The 23,190-nt window shown below is 43.5% G+C and overlaps 11 non-coding genes across 11 annotated transcripts; 10 read left to right on the forward strand and 1 right to left on the reverse strand.

Moving 5' to 3' along the window:
* Positions 1 to 2,748: 2,748 nt before the first annotated feature.
* TRNAV-CAC (transfer RNA valine (anticodon CAC)) lies at positions 2,749 to 2,821 on the forward strand. Its single transcript has one exon. It is a non-coding gene; the product is annotated as a tRNA-Val (tRNA).
* Positions 2,822 to 3,528: 707 nt separating this feature from the next.
* Positions 3,529 to 3,601, forward strand: TRNAV-AAC (transfer RNA valine (anticodon AAC)). The gene has a single exon. It is a non-coding gene; the product is annotated as a tRNA-Val (tRNA).
* Positions 3,602 to 7,363: 3,762 nt separating this feature from the next.
* TRNAK-CUU (transfer RNA lysine (anticodon CUU)) lies at positions 7,364 to 7,436 on the reverse strand. The gene has a single exon. It is a non-coding gene; the product is annotated as a tRNA-Lys (tRNA).
* Positions 7,437 to 8,403: 967 nt separating this feature from the next.
* On the forward strand, positions 8,404 to 8,475 carry TRNAE-CUC (transfer RNA glutamic acid (anticodon CUC)). Its single transcript has one exon. It is a non-coding gene; the product is annotated as a tRNA-Glu (tRNA).
* Positions 8,476 to 10,124: 1,649 nt separating this feature from the next.
* Positions 10,125 to 10,196, forward strand: TRNAE-CUC (transfer RNA glutamic acid (anticodon CUC)). The gene has a single exon. It is a non-coding gene; the product is annotated as a tRNA-Glu (tRNA).
* A 943-nt stretch (positions 10,197 to 11,139) lies between these two features.
* TRNAE-CUC (transfer RNA glutamic acid (anticodon CUC)) lies at positions 11,140 to 11,211 on the forward strand. Its single transcript has one exon. It is a non-coding gene; the product is annotated as a tRNA-Glu (tRNA).
* A 1,757-nt stretch (positions 11,212 to 12,968) lies between these two features.
* On the forward strand, positions 12,969 to 13,040 carry TRNAE-CUC (transfer RNA glutamic acid (anticodon CUC)). The gene has a single exon. It is a non-coding gene; the product is annotated as a tRNA-Glu (tRNA).
* Positions 13,041 to 13,983: 943 nt separating this feature from the next.
* TRNAE-CUC (transfer RNA glutamic acid (anticodon CUC)) lies at positions 13,984 to 14,055 on the forward strand. Its single transcript has one exon. It is a non-coding gene; the product is annotated as a tRNA-Glu (tRNA).
* A 5,090-nt stretch (positions 14,056 to 19,145) lies between these two features.
* On the forward strand, positions 19,146 to 19,217 carry TRNAE-CUC (transfer RNA glutamic acid (anticodon CUC)). Its single transcript has one exon. It is a non-coding gene; the product is annotated as a tRNA-Glu (tRNA).
* A 1,367-nt stretch (positions 19,218 to 20,584) lies between these two features.
* Positions 20,585 to 20,656, forward strand: TRNAE-CUC (transfer RNA glutamic acid (anticodon CUC)). The gene has a single exon. It is a non-coding gene; the product is annotated as a tRNA-Glu (tRNA).
* Positions 20,657 to 22,741: 2,085 nt separating this feature from the next.
* Positions 22,742 to 22,815, forward strand: TRNAI-AAU (transfer RNA isoleucine (anticodon AAU)). The gene has a single exon. It is a non-coding gene; the product is annotated as a tRNA-Ile (tRNA).
* The last annotated feature ends 375 nt before the right edge of the window (positions 22,816 to 23,190 follow it).

Below are 23,190 nucleotides of genomic sequence, written 5' to 3' on the forward strand. Positions count from 1 at the left end.
CTCCATTCAGGTCCGACCTTAGACTCCGCCTCCTCCGGCAGAGCCAGCGCTGATTGGCCGAAGGCTGGCCAATGCATTCCTATGCGAATGCAGAGACTTAGCAGTGCTGAGTCAGTTTTGCTCAACTACACATCTGATGCACACTCGGCACTGCTACATCAGATGTAGCAATCTGATGTAGCAGAGCCGAGGGTGCACTAGAACCCCTGTGCAAACTCAGTTCACGCTAATAGAATGCATTGGCCAGCGCTGATTGGCCAATGCATTCTATTAGCCCGATGAAGTAGAGCTGAATGTGTGTGCTAAGCACACACATTCAGCACTGCTTCATCACGCCAATACAATGCATTAGCCAGTGCTGATTGGCCAGAGTACGGAATTCGGCCAATCAGCGCTGGCTCTGCTGGAGGAGGCGGAGTCTAAGATCGCTCCACACCAGTCTCCATTCAGGTCCGACCTTAGACTCCGCCTCCTCCAGCAGAGCCAGCGCTGATTGGCCGAATTCCGTACTCTGGCCAATCAGCACTGGCTAATGCATTGTATTGGCTTGATGAAGCAGTGCTGAATGTGTGTGCTTAGCACACACATTCAGCTCTACTTCATCGGGCTAATAGAATGCATTGGCCAGCGCTGATTGGCCGAATTCCGTACTCTGGCCAATCAGCACTGGCTAATGCATTGTATTGGCTTGATGAAGCAGTGCTGAATGTGTGTGCTTAGCACACACATTCAGCTCTACTTCATCGGGCTAATAGAATGCATTGGCCAATCAGCGCTGGCCAATGCATTCTATTAGCGTGAACTGAGTTTGCACAGGGGTTCTAGTGCACCCTCGGCTCTGCTACATCAGATTGCTACATCTGATGTAGCAGTGCCGAGTGTGCATCAGATGTGTAGTTGAGCAAAACTGACTCAGCACTGCTAAGTCTGCATTCGCATAGGAATGCATTGGCCAGCCTTCGGCCAATCAGCGCTGGCTCTGCCGGAGGAGGCGGAGTCTAAGGTCGGACCTGAATGGAGACTGGTGTGGAGCTATCTTAGACTCCGCCTCCTCCAGCAGAGCCAGCGCTGATTGGTCGAGTTCCGTACTCTGGCCAATCAGCACTGGCCAATGCATTTCTATGGGGAAAAGTTAGCTTGCGAAAATCGCAAACTGACAGGGATTTCCATGAAATAAAGTGACTTTTATGCCCCCAGACATGCTTCCCCTGCTGTCCCAGTGTCATTCCAGGGTGTTGGTATCATTTCCTGGGGTGTCATAGTGGACTTGGTGACCCTCCAGACACGAATTTGGGTTTCCCCCTTAACGAGTTTATGTTCCCCATAGACTATAATGGGGTTCGAAACCCATTCGAACACTCGAACAGTGAGCGGCTGTTCGAATCGAATTTCGAACCTCGAACATTTTAGTGTTCGCTCATCTCTACTAAATACCTGATCAATGAGGGGCAAACAGCCAGCCCCCAGAACGATCAGCTTCCAGAAGCAGTAACTCTGTCCTCTGTATAGTGTCCGGGCACCAGCGCTGCTCTGGTGATTTGGGTCTATTGTACAGATAGGCCATAAAAAACAACGCCTGGATAATGCCTTTAATTCTGAGTCACATAACATAATATCAGAAACATGTGGCCGGTTAGCTCAGTTGGTTAGAGCGTGGTGCTAATAATGGCAAGGTCGCGGGTTCGATCCCCGTACGGGCCAATCTGTTTTTATCGTAAACCCTAAAATCCAAAAATGGAAACAATAATCTGCATGATATAGTCCATCTCTAGCTATGTCTGCAGCTCTCAGCAGTGTAGGAGAAATCTTGTAGCCATTGCTTCCTACCTCTGTACAGTACCAGTACTAGCTGACTACAAGTCCTAGCATGACATCACAGGAAGCTGGAGAGGGGCGGGGCTTAGCTCACATTGAGTCCAATGATGTCATGGAGTGCAATGGAGAAAATGTAGCTCCAGAGCATGAATTATACAAGGTAGAAGGGAGGATCAAATGTTGGTGGTTTTTATCTACTTTGTGCTAATCACCCTACTTTCCCAGAGTCCTGAAAACTAGCTGTCTGTGTTATAACTTAGAAAGAGGTTTATACAGGTAGATTTTGCTTCAGCTGCAGTCTGTATTACCGCACTGACTGGTATGTCACCAAGGTAAATCTCCATGGGTGGTCATCACCGGGGGGCGGACGTCGTTATCTACTTTGTGTTAATGTCCCAGCTCTCCCAGAGCCCTGAAAACTAGCTGTTTGTGTTATAACTTAGAAAGAGGTGCAAACCAAAGCTGGTTGAATGATCGCTGGGTAGAGGTCCCCCTAAAGCCTCCTAGTGAATGGAGCACCAGTGCACTTGTATGACTGGTATGGGATTAATTTCTATGGGACTGCAAGAGATTATAGTCTGTGACCGTTCCCATTGTCGTTCCCGTTACTCTAATGTAAACAACATAACGGTCTGTATGCAGCAGGGGAGAGACTGGTAAGTGGGGAAAGAAGCATTTTCTGCAATAAGATGTTTTCCTATCTATCTGTCTGTTTGTCTATCTATCTATCTATCTATCTATCTATCTATCTATCTATCTATCTCCCATCTATCTATCTATCTATCTCCTATCTATCTATCTATCTATCTATCTATCTATCTATCTATCTATCTATCTATCTTGTTACTGTTGCTTTAAAGAACAATAATTGAAATGACCGACAATGTTGGGTTATTGTCCCAGGTTGTGTAGCAGCCCATTGTAAACAAGGCAGTTTCTGTAGTGTAGTGGTTATCACGTTCGCCTCACACGCGAAAGGTCACTGGTTCGAAACCGGGCAGAAACATGTTTGGCATTTTGTCTAATTTGTCCTTTTAAAATACATGATAAATGTTCACCATGTGACCTAACCTTAGGCTGATTGTTATACTTATTAAGCCTCACCGTCATTTTTATAACCCAAAAATATACCAAAAAATGTGGGCGCACCTTCAGAGTTTTACCAAGCCTAGATCATTTATGAAAGATTTTCCGACGCTTATAACTGGCTTTGCTTTAAATTGGTGAACGATGACCTAGTCACTGAACTGAGCCAATGCAACTTAGTTTCCATACAAATTAATGGCAGCTGACCTGCAGTACCCGATATAGCCACTATGCAGAGAATGGCGCTATCTGCTTCCTGATCCATTCTCTGTGTATTAGCTACTGAGATCAGTTGATCAAAGTGGCTGCTTTGTGTTGCAGCCCCACTAATCTGATAATGTGACCATTTATAGGAGAAGTTATTAATATTTTTTGCCTGGAAAACCCCTTAACCCCTGTTTTCCTTTAATGGGTCCTATCATAACAGACTTCTAATGGTAGTGTGAACCTTCCCTTAGGGTAAGTTCACATGGAAGAATTGGCCGCAATTTCTGCCCCTTATCAGTGGAAGATTCTGCCTCACTGTCTTCAATGGTGGGCAGAGCTCATAGCAGGACACTGAAACAAGAAGTGTCCTGCCCCATATGTGGCTCTGTCCCATATGAGTGAGAAACCAATCACATGGGAGTTTCTGTAGTGTAGTGGTTATCACGTTCGCCTAACACGCGAAAGGTCCCCGGTTTGAGACCGGGCAGAAACATATTTTTCCTATTGCTTTGATATTAAACAGTCGTAGCCCAGAATAGTAATCTACCATATTTTACGGACTATAAGGCGCACTGGACTATAAGCCGCATTGCCCATGAGCGTCTCGGTTCATATATAAGGCGCACCGGACTATAAGCCGCAGTCCGGTGCGCATTATATGTTACTGAAAGCGGCGGCAGGCAGACTTTGCCAGCGGCCGCTTAACCCCCCGCGTGCCAGCCGCTTCTATTGGAAGCGCTCGGCAGGCGAGGAGGGGCTCTATCAGCAAAATCATGCTGATAGAGCCCAACCGTAAAAGTTAGATTAAACAACCCCCCCGTTTTAAAATAAAAGCCTGAAACAGAATGTGAAACTTACCGAGCGGTGCAGGGTGGGCGGGCATTCAAGCCTCCTCTTCCTCCGATGTTGCGTCCTCCTCCTCCACCGCTCGCTGATAATGGCCTGGGCGCATGCGCAGTAGTAGAAGCATTATGATATTGCGCATGCGCCCAGGCCATTAGTTCGCGAGCGCCGGAAAAGTGGTCAGGACATCGGAGGAAGAGGAGGCCTGAATGCCCGCCCGCCCTGCACCGCTCGGTAAGTTTCACGTTCTGTTTCAGGCCGGCGTGACAGCAGGGCTGCCGGACACTTCCCATTCATTTCTATGGGAGCCGGCATGCGAGCGCTCCCCATAGAAATGAATGGACTGCTTTTTTCCATTCATTTCTATGGGGAGCGCTCGCATGCCGGCTCCCATAGAAATGAATGGGAAGTGTCTGTCCATTCATTTCTATGGGCAGCGCTCGCATGCCGGCTCCCATAGAAATGAATGGGAAGTGTCCGGCAGCCCTGCTGTAACGCCGGCGTGTACGGCTGTGATACACGCCGGCGTTCCGTAGTGTGAATGCACCCTTACGGTGCCTTTTATGTATGTATGGAAGCGACACGCAGACTTTGCCGCCGCTTCCATCCATATATAAGGCGCACCGGACTATAAGCCGCACTTACGATTTCTGAGGAAATCGTAGGTTTTTATGTGCGCCTTATAGTCCGGAAAATACGGTATATGGATTATAAGAGAATACAATCAAGTGCATATTTAACAATTACATTTATATATTTCCTTATACTTTATTAAGGCAGATCTCTCCATATCATGCATAATTTATTGGTGGTATGGACGACTTAATCAAAGTAGGGGGAGGGGGCCCTCACTCAATGAGGGGGATATGTAGAGAGCTACAAAAATTACAAAAAGGGGTACCCCCACTAGAAAGGATAAAACGTAACCTTTATTTGTTATGTTTAAAATTTAAAAGCCCCAAACAAAATTTCAGCCCCTATGATATTGACATAGGGCTTCTGTGCAAGTGTGTATGTCCACCTTGCCAATTGTATGTTGTAAATTTATATTGATCCCATACAAGCAGAGTGTGTTTTGTTTTAGGATTCACACATTATTGTTTTCAGGAATGTGAATATAAATATACCTCTACCACAATAGACCACTCAGTCATGGGACGGGCGATTAGAGTGCTTAGACACTGTTACATTGTGTCTTAACAATAAGCCTCAATTTGCATTTACAAGTTGTTCTTTGAATAATATCAACCTCAGTGTGACAACTACAGCTAAATAGATAGTCTGCACATCCCTATTGTTTATGGGTATTTGTTACAGGTGCTGCATTACATTCACACACAAGCACAGCCCACAGTCTGAAGGTTCATTTAGACTAGTAGGTAGTAATACAACTGTGGTTCCTAATTGCAGATTCAGGCTTAAAGGGGCTCTATCAGCAAAATCATGCTGATAGAGCCCCACATATGCGTGCATAGCCTTTAAAAAGGCTATTCAGGCACCGTGAATGTTATATTAAACTACCCCCCCCCCTCCGTTTTAAAATAATAACCTAAAAAAGAATGTGCTCTACTTACGGATCGTGCACCCTGGGCGGGCATTCTGGGTGTGTCTTCATCTTCTTCCCCGCCTCTTCTTCCTCCAATGTCCTCCGGTCCCGTCCTCCTCCGGCGCTCGCTCGCGGACACTGATATAAAAAACCGGCCTGTGCGCATGCGCAGTAGCATGCGGCTTCTACTACAGCTACTGCACATGCGCCCAGGCTATCACTGTCCGTTCGCGAGCGCCGGAGGAAGACGGGACCGGAGGACATCGGAGGAAGAAGAGGCGGGGAGGAAGATGAAGACACACCCTGAATGCCCGCCCAGGGTGCACGTTTGGTAAGTAGAGCACATTCTTTTTTAGGTTATTATTTTAAAACAGGGGGGTAGTGTAATATAACTTTACCGGTGCCTGAACGCATATGTGGGGCTCTATCAGCAGGATTTTGCTGATAGAGCCCCTTTAAGCTTGTTGTTCACCTAGAGCCTGTGTACTTTCTGCTTGATATCTTTACGGGCCACAGCACATTACATGTGTAGTATATACCAACTACACTTAGTCCCTTGTCTCTACGCGTTTCATCTGTTTTCAATCATCAGGAGACATTTCAAACAAACTGCCTATAGTTCAAGGCTTTCACTACCTAACACCCTAGACAATGTAGCGGTGTGCGGTCAAAACCGCAGTTCTCAGGACCCTGATGGTGGGTCCCGATACTCTCATAGAGGCTGACCTGGTAACCCCGGATCCAGTGTGTACTACCGGATATGTAGAGAGCTCCCTTAATACATTATAGGTAGGGCAGTGGAGACCATCACTGTAATAGAGCCCTAGTAGTGCCCCATAGAGGTACCCCCCCCCCCCCCCGCACGTACTACTAGGGCTCTATTAAAATAATAGTGCCCACCACAGGTAATAGTTCCCACACACACACATAGGTAGTTATTAACTGTGGGGGGCACTATTACTGTAATAGAGTCCTAGTGGTGCACCCCACATTCAATAGCCCTCCCACTAGGGCACTATTACAGTAATAGTCCCCTCCCCCATTAATAACCTTACCTGTGTGTGTGGAGGAGACTATTACCTAATACAGCCCTATTAGTGCTGGGGAGCTTTTACCTGTAGGGGGCACTACTAGGGCTGTAGCAAAACACTTCATTTAGCTTAAAGGGGTTGTCCAGGATAACTGGAAATCCCTGCACTAATCTAAACACTAATCTAAAGTTCGCCATGGTGCCGCGCCATTCCCAGTGACGCCACTGTATATGGGTGCATTTCTTAACCCATTAACAGCTTTAACAAATATTTTAAAAAACAAACCAATTTTTGCCCAGAAAACCCTTTTAAGCTACAAGTTGTGATGTGATCCTGGATACAACTTCTAAGCAGAGATTTCAGAGTAAATATTAGTTTAGCAGGGAGTGGAGAAAAAGAGGTGGAAGAAAGAAGCATTTTTCTCTTATAATAATATAGAATAATATATTAAAGGCGATGTCCTTGAAGTAAAATGGTGGTCAGTCATGTGAGAACAGCCAGCGTCAGCAAAACAGGTTGGGATAGAAGACGTCTTGTCCTCTGGTACCTGTTAGTAAGCTGATCCTCTTGTGTACAGACTGGAGAACGTGTTTCCTTCTCACATAAACCTTTAAAGTTTCTTAGATTTACTTTCTTTACTTTATTGATTTACTTGATTTATTCAATGTTTATTGAAAGGTTGACAGCCATTTAATCTTTAAAATACAAACCCATAAGAATCAAAAAATCATTGCAAAAGACATTGCACATCAGTGAAGGTTTCGCCAAGGACCGTTTTTCTACACATTTTTCGGATTTCTCTATTCATATACAAAAGAACATAAACATGCTAGTCCGCCCAACATGGGGCTCGAACCCACGACCCTGAGATTAAGAGTCTCATGCTCTACCGACTGAGCTAGCCGGGCTACTGATTTTTCAGGAGCTAGAGTTTTCAGGCAACGCATTATAATCGAATTTAGGAAAAGGGTTAAACTGTTAATAGATATTCTTATCTCTCACAGGCCCCACTATTCATTGTGCCCATCTTTGGTTTGGACAGTCCATTGATGATGAGCCTCGGCCTCCATATGGGCTGCAGGGATTTCTATTACACATCACGGACCCTTCATGTATTAGACAAATGTGATAAACGCTACTGACAGAAAGTTCCATGTGTATGTTTCCTGACTCATATTACTGGGGACATTGGGCTATCTTCTATAGCAGAGATGTAAAAGATAGACCCATAGTGTATGAAAGTGCTTAATAGATAGGTTCCTAGGAGCCCTGACAGTGTCATACACTATGTTTTATAGATAGGTTCCTAGGAGCCCTGACAGTATTCTACACTGTTTTATAGATAGGTTCCTAGGAGCCCTGACAGTGTTCTACACTATGTTTTATAGATAGGTTCCTAGGAGCCCTGACAATGTTCTACACTATGTTTTATAGATAGGTTCCTAGGAGCCCTGACATTGTTCTTTATACTATGTTTTATAGATAGGTTCCTAGGAGCCCTGACAGTGTTATACACTATGTTTTATAGATAGGTTCCTAGGAGCCCTGACAGTGTTCTACACTATGTTTTATAGATAGGTTCCTAGGAGTCCTGACAGTGTTCTACACTATGTTTTATAGATAGGTTCCTAGGAGTCCTGACAGTGTTCTACACTATGTTTATAGATAGATTCCTAGGAGCCCTGACATTGTACTTTATACTATGTTTTATAGATAGGTTCCTAGGAGCCCTGACAGTGTTCTACACTATGTTTTATAGATAGGTTCCTAGGAGCCCTGACAGTGTTCTACACTATGTTTTATAGATAGGTTCCTAGGAGTCCTGACAGTGTTCACCACTGTAATGAAAGAGTGAAGTAACACATAATCACACCTTCCCTGGTGGTCTAGTGGTTAGGATTCGGCGCTCTCACCGCCGCGGCCCGGGTTCGATTCCCGGTCAGGGAATTACTCTTTTCTGAAAATTTTTTTATAGCAACATAGTTGTTCATAAACTTTGTAGGTATAGAGTAGGGGTAGGGAACCTTTGGCTCTCCAGCTGCTGTGAAACTACAACTCCCAGCATGCTCCATTCACTTCCATGGGAGTTCCCAGAACAGCAGAGCCAATATGCATGCTGGGAGTTGTAGTTTTGCAACAGCTGGAGAGCCGTACGTTCCCTACCCTTGGTATAGAGTATAAGAAATGGAGGCTCACAGGAGGTGACAATTATAAAACATTTATATTCACATTACCTTTCCTCTCCTGGGCTTCCTCAAGGTTTACGGTACTTTCCTACAGACACATGTGCCCGGGTCACCTCTGCGGCCTGTGATTGGTATAATCACCTCAGGTTCCGGCCCAAAATCCGGGTAGCTGCGACTGGATGCCAATACAGTGCACCGACATCCAGTCGCGTACTCTGCTCCGGATTAGGCCCAAATGAATGGGCCTAGCCGGGAGGGAGTGTCTTCAGGCAGACGTCGCGAGGCAAATCCACATGAAAGAATGAGCATCTTGCTTCTATTTCCGGGAGCCGGAACAAATGGCTCCCGGAAAAAAAGAACTGACAGGCTCCCATTGATTTCAATAGGAGCCGTCTTTTTGGTTAGGATTTTGAGGCGGATAAGGCCAATAACAATTGCAGCTAAAAAAAATAGATTGTCCACCACTGTAATGAAGGAGTTAAGTAACACAAAGCCACACCTTCCGCTCTCACCGCCGCGTCCCGGGTTCGATTCCTGGTCAGGGAATTAAACTTTTCCGAAAATTTTTTATAGCAACATAATTGTTCATCAACTTTGTAGGTATAGAGTATAATAAATGGAGGCTCACGGGTGGTGACAATTATAAAACATTTATATTCACATTACCTTTCCTCTCCTGGGCCTCCTCAAGGTGTACGGTACTTTCCTACAGACACATGTACCCGGGTCACCTCTGAGGCCTGTGATTGGTATAACAAAGTCACTTATCGCTTTGACATAACTTCAACTGTGTTTACCTTAGAGAGTTAGAAATTGGATGATATGTTCCTAGGAGCCCTGACAGTGTTCTACACTATGTTTTATAGATAGGTTCCTAGGAGCCCTGACAGTATTCTACACTATGTTTTATAGATAGGTTCCTAGGAGCCCGGACAGTGTTCTACACTATGTTTTATAGATAGGTTCCTAGGAGCCCTGACAGTGTTCTACACTATGTTTTATAGATAGGTTCCTAGGAGCCCTGACAGTGTTCTACACTATGTTTTATAGATAGGTTCCTAGGAGCCCAGACAGTATTCTACACTATGTTTTATAGATAGGTCCCTAGGAGCCCGGACAGTGTTCTATACTATGTATTATAGATAGGTTCCTAGGAGCCCTGACAGTGTTCTACACTATGTATTATAGATAGGTATCTAAGAGTCTTGACAGTGTTTTACACTATGTTTTATAGATAGGTTCCTAGGAACAAATGGCTCCCGGAAAAAAAGAACTGACAGGCTCCCATTGATTTCAATGGGAGCTGTCTTTTTGGTCAGGATTTTGAGGCAGATACAGCCAAGAAAAATTGCAGCTAAAAAAATTGTCAACCACTGTAATGAAGGAGTGAAGTAACACATAATCACACCTTCCCTGGTGGTCTAGTGGTTAGGATTCGGCGCTCTCACCGCCGCGGCCCGGGTTCGATTCCCGGTCAGGGAATTACTCTTTTCTCAAAAATTTTTATAGCAACATAGTTGCTCATAAACTTTATAGATATAGAGTATAATAAATGGAGGCTCACGGGAGGTGAAAAGTATAAAACATTTATATTCACATTACCTTTCCTCTCCTGGGCTTCCTCAAGGTTTACGGTACTTTCCTACAGACACGTGCCCGAGTCACCTCTGAGGCCTGTGATTGGTATAATCACCTCAGGTTCCGGTCCAAAATCCGGGTAGCTGCGACTGGATGCCAATACAGTGCACCGACATCCAGTCGCGTACTCTGCTCCGGATTAGGCCCAAATGAATGGGCCTAGCCGGGAGGGAGTGTCTTCAGGCAGAAGTCACGAGGCAAATCCACATGAAAGAATGAGCATCTAGGTTCCTAGGAGTCCTGACAGTATTCTACACTCTGTTATATAGATAGGTTCCTAGGAGCCCTGACAGTGTTCTACACTGTTTTTTAGATAGGTTCCTAGGAGACCTGACAGTGTTCTACACTGTTTTATAGATAGGTTCCTAAGAGCCCTAAGGGTAAGTTCACACAGGGATTTTTGGACCGGAACCTGAGGCGGAGGCCACCTCAGGTTCCGGTCCAAAACCTTGGTAGCTGTGACAGGATGCCAATGCAGTGCACCGACATCCAGTTGCGCACTCTTCTCCGGATTAGGCCCAAATGAATGGGCCTAGTCGGGAGGGAGTGTCTTCAGGCAGACGTCGCGAGGCAAATCCACATGAAAGAATGAGCATCTTGCTTCTATTTCCGGGAGCCGGAACAAATGGCTCCCGGAAAAAAAGAACTGACAGGCTCCCATTGATTTCAATGGGAGCCGTCTTATTGGTCAGGATTTTGAGGCAGATACAGCCAAGAAAAATTGCAGCTAAAAAAATAAATTGTCCACCACTGTAATGAAGGAGTGAAGTAACTCATAATCACGCCTTCCCTGGTGGTCTAGTGGTTAGGATTCGGCGCTCTCACCGCCGCGGCCCGGGTTCGATTCCCGGTCAGGGAATTTCATCTTTCTCAAAATTTTTTATAGCAACATAGTTGCTCATAAACTTTGTAGGTATAGAGTATAATAAATGGAGGCTCACGGGAGGTGACAATTATAAAACATTTATATTCACATTACCTTTCCTCTCCTGGGCTTCCTCAAGGTGTACGGTACTTTCCTACAGACACACGTGCCCGGGTCACCTCTGAGGCCTGTGATTGGTATAACAAAGTCACTTATCGCTTTGACATAACTTCAACTGTGTTTACCTTAGAGAGTTAGAAATTGGATGATATGTTCCTAGGAGCCCTAAGTGTGTTCTACACTATGTTTTATAGATAGGTTCCTAGGAGCCCTGACAGTGTTATATACTATGTTTTATAGATAGGTTCCTAGGAGTTCTGACAATATTCTACACCATGCTTTATTGATAGGTTCCTAGGAGCCCTAAGGGTAAGTTCACACGGGGTTTTTTGGACCGGAACCTGAGGCAGAGGCCACCTTAGGTTCTGGTCCAAAATCCGGATAGCTGCGACTGGATGCCAATGCAGTGCAGTGCACCGGCATCCAGTCGCGTACTCTGCTCCGGATTAGGCCCAAATGAATGGGCCTAGCCGGGAGGGAGTGTCTTCAGGCAGACGTCGCGAGGCAAATCCACATGAAAGAATGAGCATCTTGCTTCTATTTCCGGGAGCCGGAACAAATGGCTCCCGGAAAAAAAGAACTGACAGGCTCCCATTGATTTCAATAGGAGCCGTCTTTTTGGTTAGGATTTTGAGGCGGATAAGGCCAATAACAATTGCAGCTAAAAAAAATAGATTGTCCACCACTGTAATGAAGGAGTTAAGTAACACAAAGCCACACCTTCCGCTCTCACCGCCGCGTCCCGGGTTCGATTCCTGGTCAGGGAATTAAACTTTTCCGAAAATTTTTTATAGCAACATAATTGTTCATCAACTTTGTAGGTATAGAGTATAATAAATGGAGGCTCACGGGTGGTGACAATTATAAAACATTTATATTCACATTACCTTTCCTCTCCTGGGCCTCCTCAAGGTGTACGGTACTTTCCTACAGACACATGTACCCGGGTCACCTCTGAGGCCTGTGATTGGTATAACAAAGTCACTTATCGCTTTGACATAACTTCAACTGTGTTTACCTTAGAGAGTTAGAAATTGGATGATATGTTCCTAGGAGCCCTGACAGTGTTCTACACTATGTTTTATAGATAGGTTCCTAGGAGCCCTGACAGTATTCTACACTATGTTTTATAGATAGGTTCCTAGGAGCCCGGACAGTGTTCTACACTATGTTTTATAGATAGGTTCCTAGGAGCCCTGACAGTGTTCTACACTATGTTTTATAGATAGGTTCCTAGGAGCCCTGACAGTGTTCTACACTATGTTTTATAGATAGGTTCCTAGGAGCCCAGACAGTATTCTACACTATGTTTTATAGATAGGTCCCTAGGAGCCCGGACAGTGTTCTATACTATGTATTATAGATAGGTTCCTAGGAGCCCTGACAGTGTTCTACACTATGTATTATAGATAGGTATCTAAGAGTCTTGACAGTGTTTTACACTATGTTTTATAGATAGGTTCCTAGGAACAAATGGCTCCCGGAAAAAAAGAACTGACAGGCTCCCATTGATTTCAATGGGAGCTGTCTTTTTGGTCAGGATTTTGAGGCAGATACAGCCAAGAAAAATTGCAGCTAAAAAAATTGTCAACCACTGTAATGAAGGAGTGAAGTAACACATAATCACACCTTCCCTGGTGGTCTAGTGGTTAGGATTCGGCGCTCTCACCGCCGCGGCCCGGGTTCGATTCCCGGTCAGGGAATTACTCTTTTCTCAAAAATTTTTATAGCAACATAGTTGCTCATAAACTTTATAGATATAGAGTATAATAAATGGAGGCTCACGGGAGGTGAAAAGTATAAAACATTTATATTCACATTACCTTTCCTCTCCTGGGCTTCCTCAAGGTTTACGGTACTTTCCTACAGACACGTGCCCGAGTCACCTCTGAGGCCTGTGATTGGTATAATCACCTCAGGTTCCGGTCCAAAATCCGGGTAGCTGCGACTGGATGCCAATACAGTGCACCGACATCCAGTCGCGTACTCTGCTCCGGATTAGGCCCAAATGAATGGGCCTAGCCGGGAGGGAGTGTCTTCAGGCAGAAGTCACGAGGCAAATCCACATGAAAGAATGAGCATCTAGGTTCCTAGGAGTCCTGACAGTATTCTACACTCTGTTATATAGATAGGTTCCTAGGAGCCCTGACAGTGTTCTACACTGTTTTTTAGATAGGTTCCTAGGAGACCTGACAGTGTTCTACACTGTTTTATAGATAGGTTCCTAAGAGCCCTAAGGGTAAGTTCACACAGGGATTTTTGGACCGGAACCTGAGGCGGAGGCCACCTCAGGTTCCGGTCCAAAACCTTGGTAGCTGTGACAGGATGCCAATGCAGTGCACCGACATCCAGTTGCGCACTCTTCTCCGGATTAGGCCCAAATGAATGGGCCTAGTCGGGAGGGAGTGTCTTCAGGCAGACGTCGCGAGGCAAATCCACATGAAAGAATGAGCATCTTGCTTCTATTTCCGGGAGCCGGAACAAATGGCTCCCGGAAAAAAAGAACTGACAGGCTCCCATTGATTTCAATGGGAGCCGTCTTATTGGTCAGGATTTTGAGGCAGATACAGCCAAGAAAAATTGCAGCTAAAAAAATAAATTGTCCACCACTGTAATGAAGGAGTGAAGTAACTCATAATCACGCCTTCCCTGGTGGTCTAGTGGTTAGGATTCGGCGCTCTCACCGCCGCGGCCCGGGTTCGATTCCCGGTCAGGGAATTTCATCTTTCTCAAAATTTTTTATAGCAACATAGTTGCTCATAAACTTTGTAGGTATAGAGTATAATAAATGGAGGCTCACGGGAGGTGACAATTATAAAACATTTATATTCACATTACCTTTCCTCTCCTGGGCTTCCTCAAGGTGTACGGTACTTTCCTACAGACACACGTGCCCGGGTCACCTCTGAGGCCTGTGATTGGTATAACAAAGTCACTTATCGCTTTGACATAACTTCAACTGTGTTTACCTTAGAGAGTTAGAAATTGGATGATATGTTCCTAGGAGCCCTAAGTGTGTTCTACACTATGTTTTATAGATAGGTTCCTAGGAGCCCTGACAGTGTTATATACTATGTTTTATAGATAGGTTCCTAGGAGTTCTGACAATATTCTACACCATGCTTTATTGATAGGTTCCTAGGAGCCCTAAGGGTAAGTTCACACGGGGTTTTTTGGACCGGAACCTGAGGCAGAGGCCACCTTAGGTTCTGGTCCAAAATCCGGATAGCTGCGACTGGATGCCAATGCAGTGCAGTGCACCGGCATCCAGTCGCGCACTCTGCTCCGGATTAGGCCCAAATGAATGGGCCTAGTCAGGAGGGAGTGTCTTCAGGCGGATGTCGCAAGGCAAAACCACATGAAAGAATGAGCATCTTGCTTCTATTTCCGGGAGCCGGATCAAATGGCTCCCCGAAAAACGAACTAACGAGCCGTCTTTTTGGTTAGGATTTTGAGGCGGGTACGGCCAATAAAAACTGCAGCAAAAAAAAAAAAAATTGTCCACCACTGTAAGGAAGGAGTAAAGTAACACACTAAACAGACGTTCCCTGGTGGTCTAGTGGTTAGGATTCGCATTATCAGTGTCCCTTATGTAAAGCACACAGGGGGTTAATGTGAGGGACATGATTTGGTTAACTGCTATTAATATGAGGCACATTGAGTTGTAACCTGTAATGCACATGACCAGACTCTTTATCTACAACTGTGGATAAAGTACAGACCTATATATTTCAATTGACCCATATATACAGCCATTCTTTTTGTGGCTGTGTATCTGGGCCAAATTGAAGAGCTGAAAACTATTGAGCAGGTCCTATATCTGTCCTATACATACCCTATATCTGTCCTATACATCCCCTATATCTGTACTATACATCCCCTATATCTATACTATACATCCCCTATATCTGTCTGCATTTGCAGCCATGTCAATTCATTTTTAATGTATAGGTCAGTGAAACCACATCCGTGCCATTTGTATGCAGGAGGCGTAAGGCTGAGGCCCCACGTTGCAGAAACGCAGCGTTTTTGTTGCAGATTTTGATGCGGTTTATTTCAACCAAAGCTAAAAATGGCTACAGAAGGAATGGGAAATATATAGTAAGCTTCTTATACGTTTCCCTTCTGCTCAATCCACTCCTGGCTTAGGCTCAGAAAAACGCAGCAAAATATGCAACAAAAAAGCTGTTTTCCAACAACGTGAGGGCCTTAGGCTAAAGCCCAACGTTGCAGAAACAGCTTTTTTTCGTTGCAGATTTTGCTGTTTTTTTTGAGCCGAAGCCAGGAGTAGATTGAGCAGGAGGGAGACATATAAGAAGCTTCCTATATATTTCCTGTTCCTTTTCTAGCCATTCTTGGCTTTGACGGAAAAAAAACGCAGCTAAATCTTCAATAAAAAAGCTGCATTTCTGTAATGTGGGGCCTCAGCCTTAGTGTGATTCTATTGGGTGGTGACACTGTAACTAGATGCAATTAAAGCCAAATCCAGTTCCTGGGCACCAGTGCATTCACTTTGTTGAAAGTGTGACACCCATTAATTCCTGGCTGGGGTTTTGCTGTTACTGCACCGCCAGGAACTAAAAGTGACTGAAATTAATCTGCGTTTCACTTAGGGAGCGTTCACACTACCGTCGGTGTCCGACAGCTAGTGTCCACTGCCACAGGTATGACCTTACTCTGCTCCCAGTCACATACATTACCACTAATTGTGGGTTACGCATGTACTTACATTGCTTCTAAAGGAAAAGAACATGTGTATCCAGGCAAATAGTGGTAAGTGCATGTGGCTGGGAGCACAGAATGACAGCACCTCTATGTTGTGGTTTGTGCTATATGACTTTAGTGTAGGTGTCGTCAGCTTTACAATTATTGCCCGGCACTCCGAGGACCTCATCTTTGATTTTTTAATTTAAATCGGCACGCCGAACAAAAAAGGTTGCCTACCCCTGATCTATCGCATCATCAAGAACTTCAAGGAGAGAGGTTCCATTGTTGGCAAAAAGGTTCCAGGGCGCCCAAGAAAGACCAACAAGTGCCAGGACCATCTCTTAAAAGTGTTTCAGCTGCGGGATTGGGCTACCAGCAGTGCAGAGCTTGCTCAGGAATGGCAGGAGGCAGGTGTGAGTGCATGTGCACGCACTGTGAGGCGGAGACTCTTGGAGCAAGGCCTGGTCTCACGGAGGGAAGCAAAGAAGCCACTTCTCTCCAGAAAAAAACATCAGGGACAGACTGATATTCTGCAAAAGGTACAGGGAGTGGACTGCTGAGGACTGGGGTAAAGTCATTTTCTCTGATGAATCCCCTTTTCGATTGTTTGGGACATCTGGAAAACAGCTTATTCGGAGAAGACGAGGTGAGCGCTACCACCAGTCTTGTCTCATGCCAACTGTAAAGCATCCTGAAACCATTCATGTGTGGGGTTGCTTCTCAGCCAAGGGAATCGGCTCTCTCACAGTCTTGCTTAAAAACACAGCCATGAATAAAGAATGGTGCCAGAATGTCCTCCAAGATCAACTTCTCCCAACCGTCCAAGAGCAGTTTGGTGATCAACAATGCCTTTTCCAGCATGATGGAGCACCTTGCCATAAAGCAAAGGTGATAACTAAATGGCTCAGGGAACAAAACATAGAGATTTGGGGTTCATGGCCTGGAAACTCCCCAGATCTTAGTCCCATTGAGAACTTGTGGTCAATCATCAAGAGACGGGTGGACAAACAAAAACCTACAAATTCTGACAAAATGCAAGCATTGATTGTGCAAGAATGGACTGCTATCAGTCAGGATTTGGTCCAGAAGTTGATTGAGAGCATGCCAGGGAGAATTGCAGAGGTCCTGAAGAAGAAGGGTCAACACTGCAAATATTGCAACGCTGCATTAACTCATTCTAACTGTTAATATAAGCTTTGGTTACTCAGAATATGATTGCAATTCTATTTCTGTATGTGATAAAAACATCTGACAAACACACATAAAAACCAGAGGCCAGCAGATCATGTGAAATTAAAAGATTTGTGTCATTCTCAAAACTTTTGGCCATGACTGTAAGAAATGGAGGCTCATGGGAGGTGACAAGTATAAAACATTTATATTCACATTACCTTTCCTCTCCTGGGCCTCCTCAAGATGTACTGTACTTTCCTGCAGACACATGTGCCCGGGTCACCTCTGAGGCCTGTGATTGGTATAACAAAGTCACTTTTCGCTTTGACATAACTTCAACTGTGTTTACCTTAGAGAGTTAGAAATTAGATGATATGTTCCTAGGAGCCCTAAGTGTGTTCTACACTATGTTTTATAGATAGGTTCCTAGGAGTCCTGACAGTGTTCTACACTATGTTTTATAGATAGGTTCCTAGGAGTCCTGACAGTATTCTACACTATGTTTTATAGATAGGTTCCTAGGAGCCCAAGACAGTATTCTACACTATGTTTTATAGATAAGTTCCTAGGAGCCCTGACAGTATTCTACACAATGTTTTATAGATAGGTTCCTAGGAGCCCTGACAGTATTCTACACTATGTTTTATAGATAGGTTCCTAGGAGCCCTGACTGTATTCTACACTATGTTTTATAGATAGGTTCCTAGGAGCCCTGACAGTATTCTACACTATGTTTTATAGATAGGACCTAGGAGCCCTGACAGTGTTCTACACTATCTTTTATAGATAGGTCCTAGGAGCCCTGACAGTGTTCTACACTATGTTTTATAGATAGGTTCCTAGGAGCCCAAGACAGTATTCTACACTATGTTTTATAGATAAGTTCCTAGGAGCCCTGACAGTATTCTACACAATGTTTTATAGATAGGTTCCTAGGAGCCCTGACAGTATTCTACACTATGTTTTATAGATAGGTTCCTAGGAGCCCTGACTGTATTCTACACTATGTTTTATAGATAGGTTCCTAGGAGCCCTGACAGTATTCTACACAATGTTTTATAGATAGGTTCCTAGGAGCCCTGACAGTGTTCTACACTATCTTTTATAGATAGGTCCTAGGAGCCCTGACAGTGTTCTACACTATGTTTTATACATAGGTTCCTAGGAGCCCTGACAGTGTTCTACACTATGTTTTATAGATAGGTTCCTAGGAGTCCTGACAGTGTTCTACACTATGTTTTATAGATAGTTTCCTAGGAGCCATGACAGTGTTCTGCACTATGTTTTATAGATAGGTTCCTAGGAGCCCTGACAGTATTCTACATTATGTTTTATAGATAGTTTCCTAGGAGCCCTGACAGTGTTCTGCACTATGTTTTATAGATGGGTCCCTAGGAGCCCTGACAGTGTTCTGCACTATGTTTTATAGATAGGTTCCTAGGAGCCCTAACAGTGTTCTACACTAGGTTTTATAGATAGGTCCCTAGGAGCCCGGACAGTGTTCTACACTATGTTTTATAGATAGGTTCCTAGGAGCCCAGACAGTGTTCTACACTATGCTTTATAGAAAGGTTCCTAGGAGCCCTGAGAGTGTTCTACACTATGTTTTATAGATAAGTTCCTAGGAGCCCTGACAGTATTCTACACTATGTTTTATAGATAGGTTCCTAGGAGCCCTGAGAGTGTTCTACACTATGTTTTATAGATAAGTTCCTAGGAGCCCTGACAGTGTTCTACACTATGTTTTATAGATAGGTTCCTAGGAACAAATGGCTCCTGGAAAAAAAAGAACTGACAGGCTCTCATTGATTTCAATGGGAGCCGTCTTTTTGGTCAGGATTTTGAGGCAGATAAGGCCAATAAAAATTGCAGCTAAAAGAATTGTCCACCACTGTAATGAAGGAGTGAAGTAACACATATCTATATCTTCCCTGGTGGTCTAGTGGTTAGGATTCGGTGCTCTCACCGCCGCGGCCCGGGTTCGATTCCCGGTCAGGGAATTTCATTTTTCTCAAAATTTTTTATAGCAACATAGTTGCTCATAAACTTTGTAGGTATAGAGTATAATAAATGGAGGCTCACGGGAGGTGACAATTATAAAACATTTATATTCACATTACCTTTCCTCTCCTGGGCTTCCTCAAAGTTTACGGTACTTTCCTACAGACACACGTGCCCGGGTCACCTCTGAGGCCTGTGATTGGTATAACAAAGTCACTTATCGCTTTCACATAACTTCAACTGTGTTTACGTTAGAGAGTTTGAAATTGGATGGTATGTTCCTAGGAGCCCTAAGTGTGTTCTACACTATGTTTTATAGATAGGTTCCTAGGAGCCCTGACAGTGTTCTACACTATGTTTTATAGATAGGTTCCTAGGAGCCCTGACAGTGTTCTACACTATGTTTTATAGATAGGTTCCTAGGAGCCCTGACATTATTCTACACTATGTTTTATAGATAGGTTCCTAGGAGCCCTGACAGTGTTATACACTATGTTTTATAGATAGGTTCCTAGGAGTCCTGACAGTGTTCTACACTATGTTTATAGATAGGTTCCTAGGAGCCCTGACAGTGTTATACACTATGTTTTATAGATAGGTTCCTAGGAGTCCTGACAGTGTTCTACACTATGTTTATAGATAGGTTCCTAGGTGCCCTGACAGTATTCTACACTATGTTTATAGATAGGTTCCTCGGAGATCTGACAGTGTTCTACACTATGTTTTATAGATAGTTTCCTAGGAGTCCTGACAATGTTCTACACTATGTTTTATAGATAGATTCCTAGGAGCCCTGACAGTATTCTACACTATGTTTTATAGATAGGTTCCTAGAAGCCCTGACAGTGTTCTACACTATGTTTTATAGATAGGTTCCTAGAAGCCCTGACAGTATTCTACACTATGTTTTATAGATAGGTTCCTAGAAGCCCTGACAGTGTTCTACACTATGTTTATAGATAGTTTCCTAGGAGCCCTGACAGTGTTCTACACTATGTTTTATAGATAGGTTCCTAGGAGCCCTGACAGTGTTCTACACTATGTTTTATAGATAGGTTCCTAGAAGCCCTGACAGTGTTCTACACTATGTTTTATAGATAGTTTCCTAGGAGTCCTGACAATGTTCTACACTGTGTTTTATAGATAGGTTCCTAGGAACCCTGACAGTATAATACACTGTGTTTTATAGATAGGTTCCTAGGAACAAATGGCTCCTGGAAAAAAAAGAACTGACAGGCTCTCATTGATTTCAATGGGAGCCGTCTTTTTGGTCAGGATTTTGAGGCAGATAAGGCCAATAAAAATTGCAGCTAAAAGAATTGTCCACCACTGTAATGAAGGAGTGAAGTAACACATATCTATATCTTCCCTGGTGGTCTAGTGGTTAGGATTCGGTGCTCTCACCGCCGCGGCCCGGGTTCGATTCCTGGTCAGGGAATTTCACTTTTCTCAAAATTTTTTATAGCAACATAGTTGCTCATAAACTTTGTAGGTATAGAGTATAATAAATGGAGGCTCACGGGAGGTGACAATTATAAAACATTTATATTCACATTACCTTTCCTCTCCTGGGCTTCCTCAAGGTTTACGGTACTTTCCTACAGACACATGTGCCCGGGTCACCTCTGAGGCCTGTGATTGGTATAACAAAGTCACTTATTGCTTTGACATAACTTCAACTGTGTTTATTTTAGAGAGTTTGAAATTGGATGATATGTTCCTAGGAGCCCTAAGCGTGTTCTACACTATGATTTATAGATAGGTTCCTAGAAGTCCTGACAGTGTTCTACACTGTTTTATAGATAGGTTCCTAGGAGCCCTGACAGTGTTCTACACTATGTTTTATAGATAGGTTCCTAGAAGTCCTGACAGTGTTCTACACTGTTTTATAGATAGGTTCCTAGGAGCCCGGACAGTGTTCTACACTGTGTTTTATAGATAGGTTCCTAGAAGTCCTGACAGTGTTCTACACTATGTTTTATAGATAGGTTCCTAGAAGTCCTGACAGTGTTCTACACTATGTTTTATAGATAGGTTCCTAGGAGCTCGGACAGTGTTCTACACTATGTTTTATAGATAGGTTCCTACCGTAGGAGCCCTGACCGTGTTCTACGCTATGTTTTATAGATAGATTCCTAGGAGCCCTTACAGTGTTCTACACTATGTATTATCGAGAGGTTCCTTGGAGCCCTGACAGTGTTCTACACTATGTTTTATAGATAGGTTCCACTTCCTAGGAACAAATGGCTCCCGGAAAAATGAACTGACAGCCTCCCAATTATTGGCAGATACGGCCAATAAAAATTGCAGCTAAAAAAATAAATTGCCCACCTCTGTAATGAAGGAGTGAAGTAACACATAGCTCCACTTTCCCTGGTGGTCTAGTGGTTAGGATTTGGTGCTCTCTCTGCGGTGGCCTGGGTTCGATTTCTGGTCATTGAATTACTTTTTTATGAAATTTTTTTATAGCAACATAGTTCTCATAAACAGAAATATAAAAAAAAGTTATGGGTGTCAGAATATGTTGACCTAAAAAAAAAATTGGGGGCTTTTTGTTAAAATGTAAATTAAAACTAAATAAATTTGGTCTCCCCGGAATTGTACTGAAACATAGAGTACAGGTTTCACCCCATTCTAAATTTTTTTCTTCCTTCCCAGTACATTGTACAGAATAATAAATGGTATCATTATGAGGAACAATTTTTCCTGCAAACCTTTAGGCTCTGTAAATGTAAATATAAAAAGGTTATGGGGTATGGTAGGCGGGGAGTCAAAAACGAAAATCGTAAAATACCACCAGCGGGAAGGGGTTAATATAAAGAGCATTGAAGTAAAAGAGACCAATTTAATTATTGAGTATATATATATATATATATATATATATATATATATATATATATGTGTGTGTGTGTGTTTTTATTATTAGTATTATTATTATTATCATCATCATCATTATTATTTTGACAATAAAACTCCTCTGTTACAATAACCAAGGAGGGTTGCAACGTAGATTGGATCTTGTTGAAAAACCGATGCTTCCCTTAAAAACTGCATAGTTAGTCCTCGTTAGTATAGTGGTGAGTATCCCCGCCTCTCACACGGGAGACCGTGGTTAAATTCCCTGACGGGGAGGCTTAAATTTCTATCAAGTTACAAAATTACCAAAAATTACACAAATTAATAGAAGAAGAGTATAGAATATAGAGAATATTCCTCTAACAATTGAAACATCAGCAAAACATGTAATAGCTGCAGGAAGAGACCACACACTTATCAATATAACTTAAAGGAGTTGTCCAGGTTTAAGTTTATTTATGACCTTTCCTCAGGATAAGCCCTAAATACCTGATCAATGAGGGGCAAACAGCCAGCCCCCAGAACGATCAGCTTCCAGAAGCAGTAACTCTGTCCTCTGTATAGTGTCCGGGCACCAGCGCTGCAGCTCAGGTGATTTTGGTCTATTGTACAACTCTTGGACAATCCCTTTTATTCTGAGTCACATAACATAATGCCAAAAATATATGGCCGGTTAGCTCAGTTGGTTAGAGCGTGGTGCTAATAACGCCAAGGTCGCGGGTTCGATCCCCGTACGGGCCAATCTGCTTTTATCTTGAAGGGATACTAAAGTCTAAAATCCAAAGATGGAAATAAAACTCTGTATGATATAGTCCAGGGTTTCCCAAATTTTTGGAGTGGAATTTGGGAACAGTATACTGGACAGAAATTCTGTAGGGAGCAATTGACATATTTTACCTAAAACCTACCTAAGTGCCAAAGATAATGTGCGATATTAACGATTGGGGGGGGGGGATTTCTAACAAATTGATTCTAGATATTACATTTTCCTTTAACTTTATTCAAATTTGTTTTTTAACCAGTCACAGTTAAAAAATAAGGAACTTAACTACATATAATGAAAAACAAAAATCCTGAAATCACAGATCCTATTTCTTAATCCTTCAAAAACTTAAA

Source organism: Leptodactylus fuscus, chromosome 5, assembly GCF_031893055.1.
Source record: "Leptodactylus fuscus isolate aLepFus1 chromosome 5, aLepFus1.hap2, whole genome shotgun sequence".
NCBI lineage: Eukaryota > Metazoa > Chordata > Amphibia > Anura > Leptodactylidae > Leptodactylus > Leptodactylus fuscus.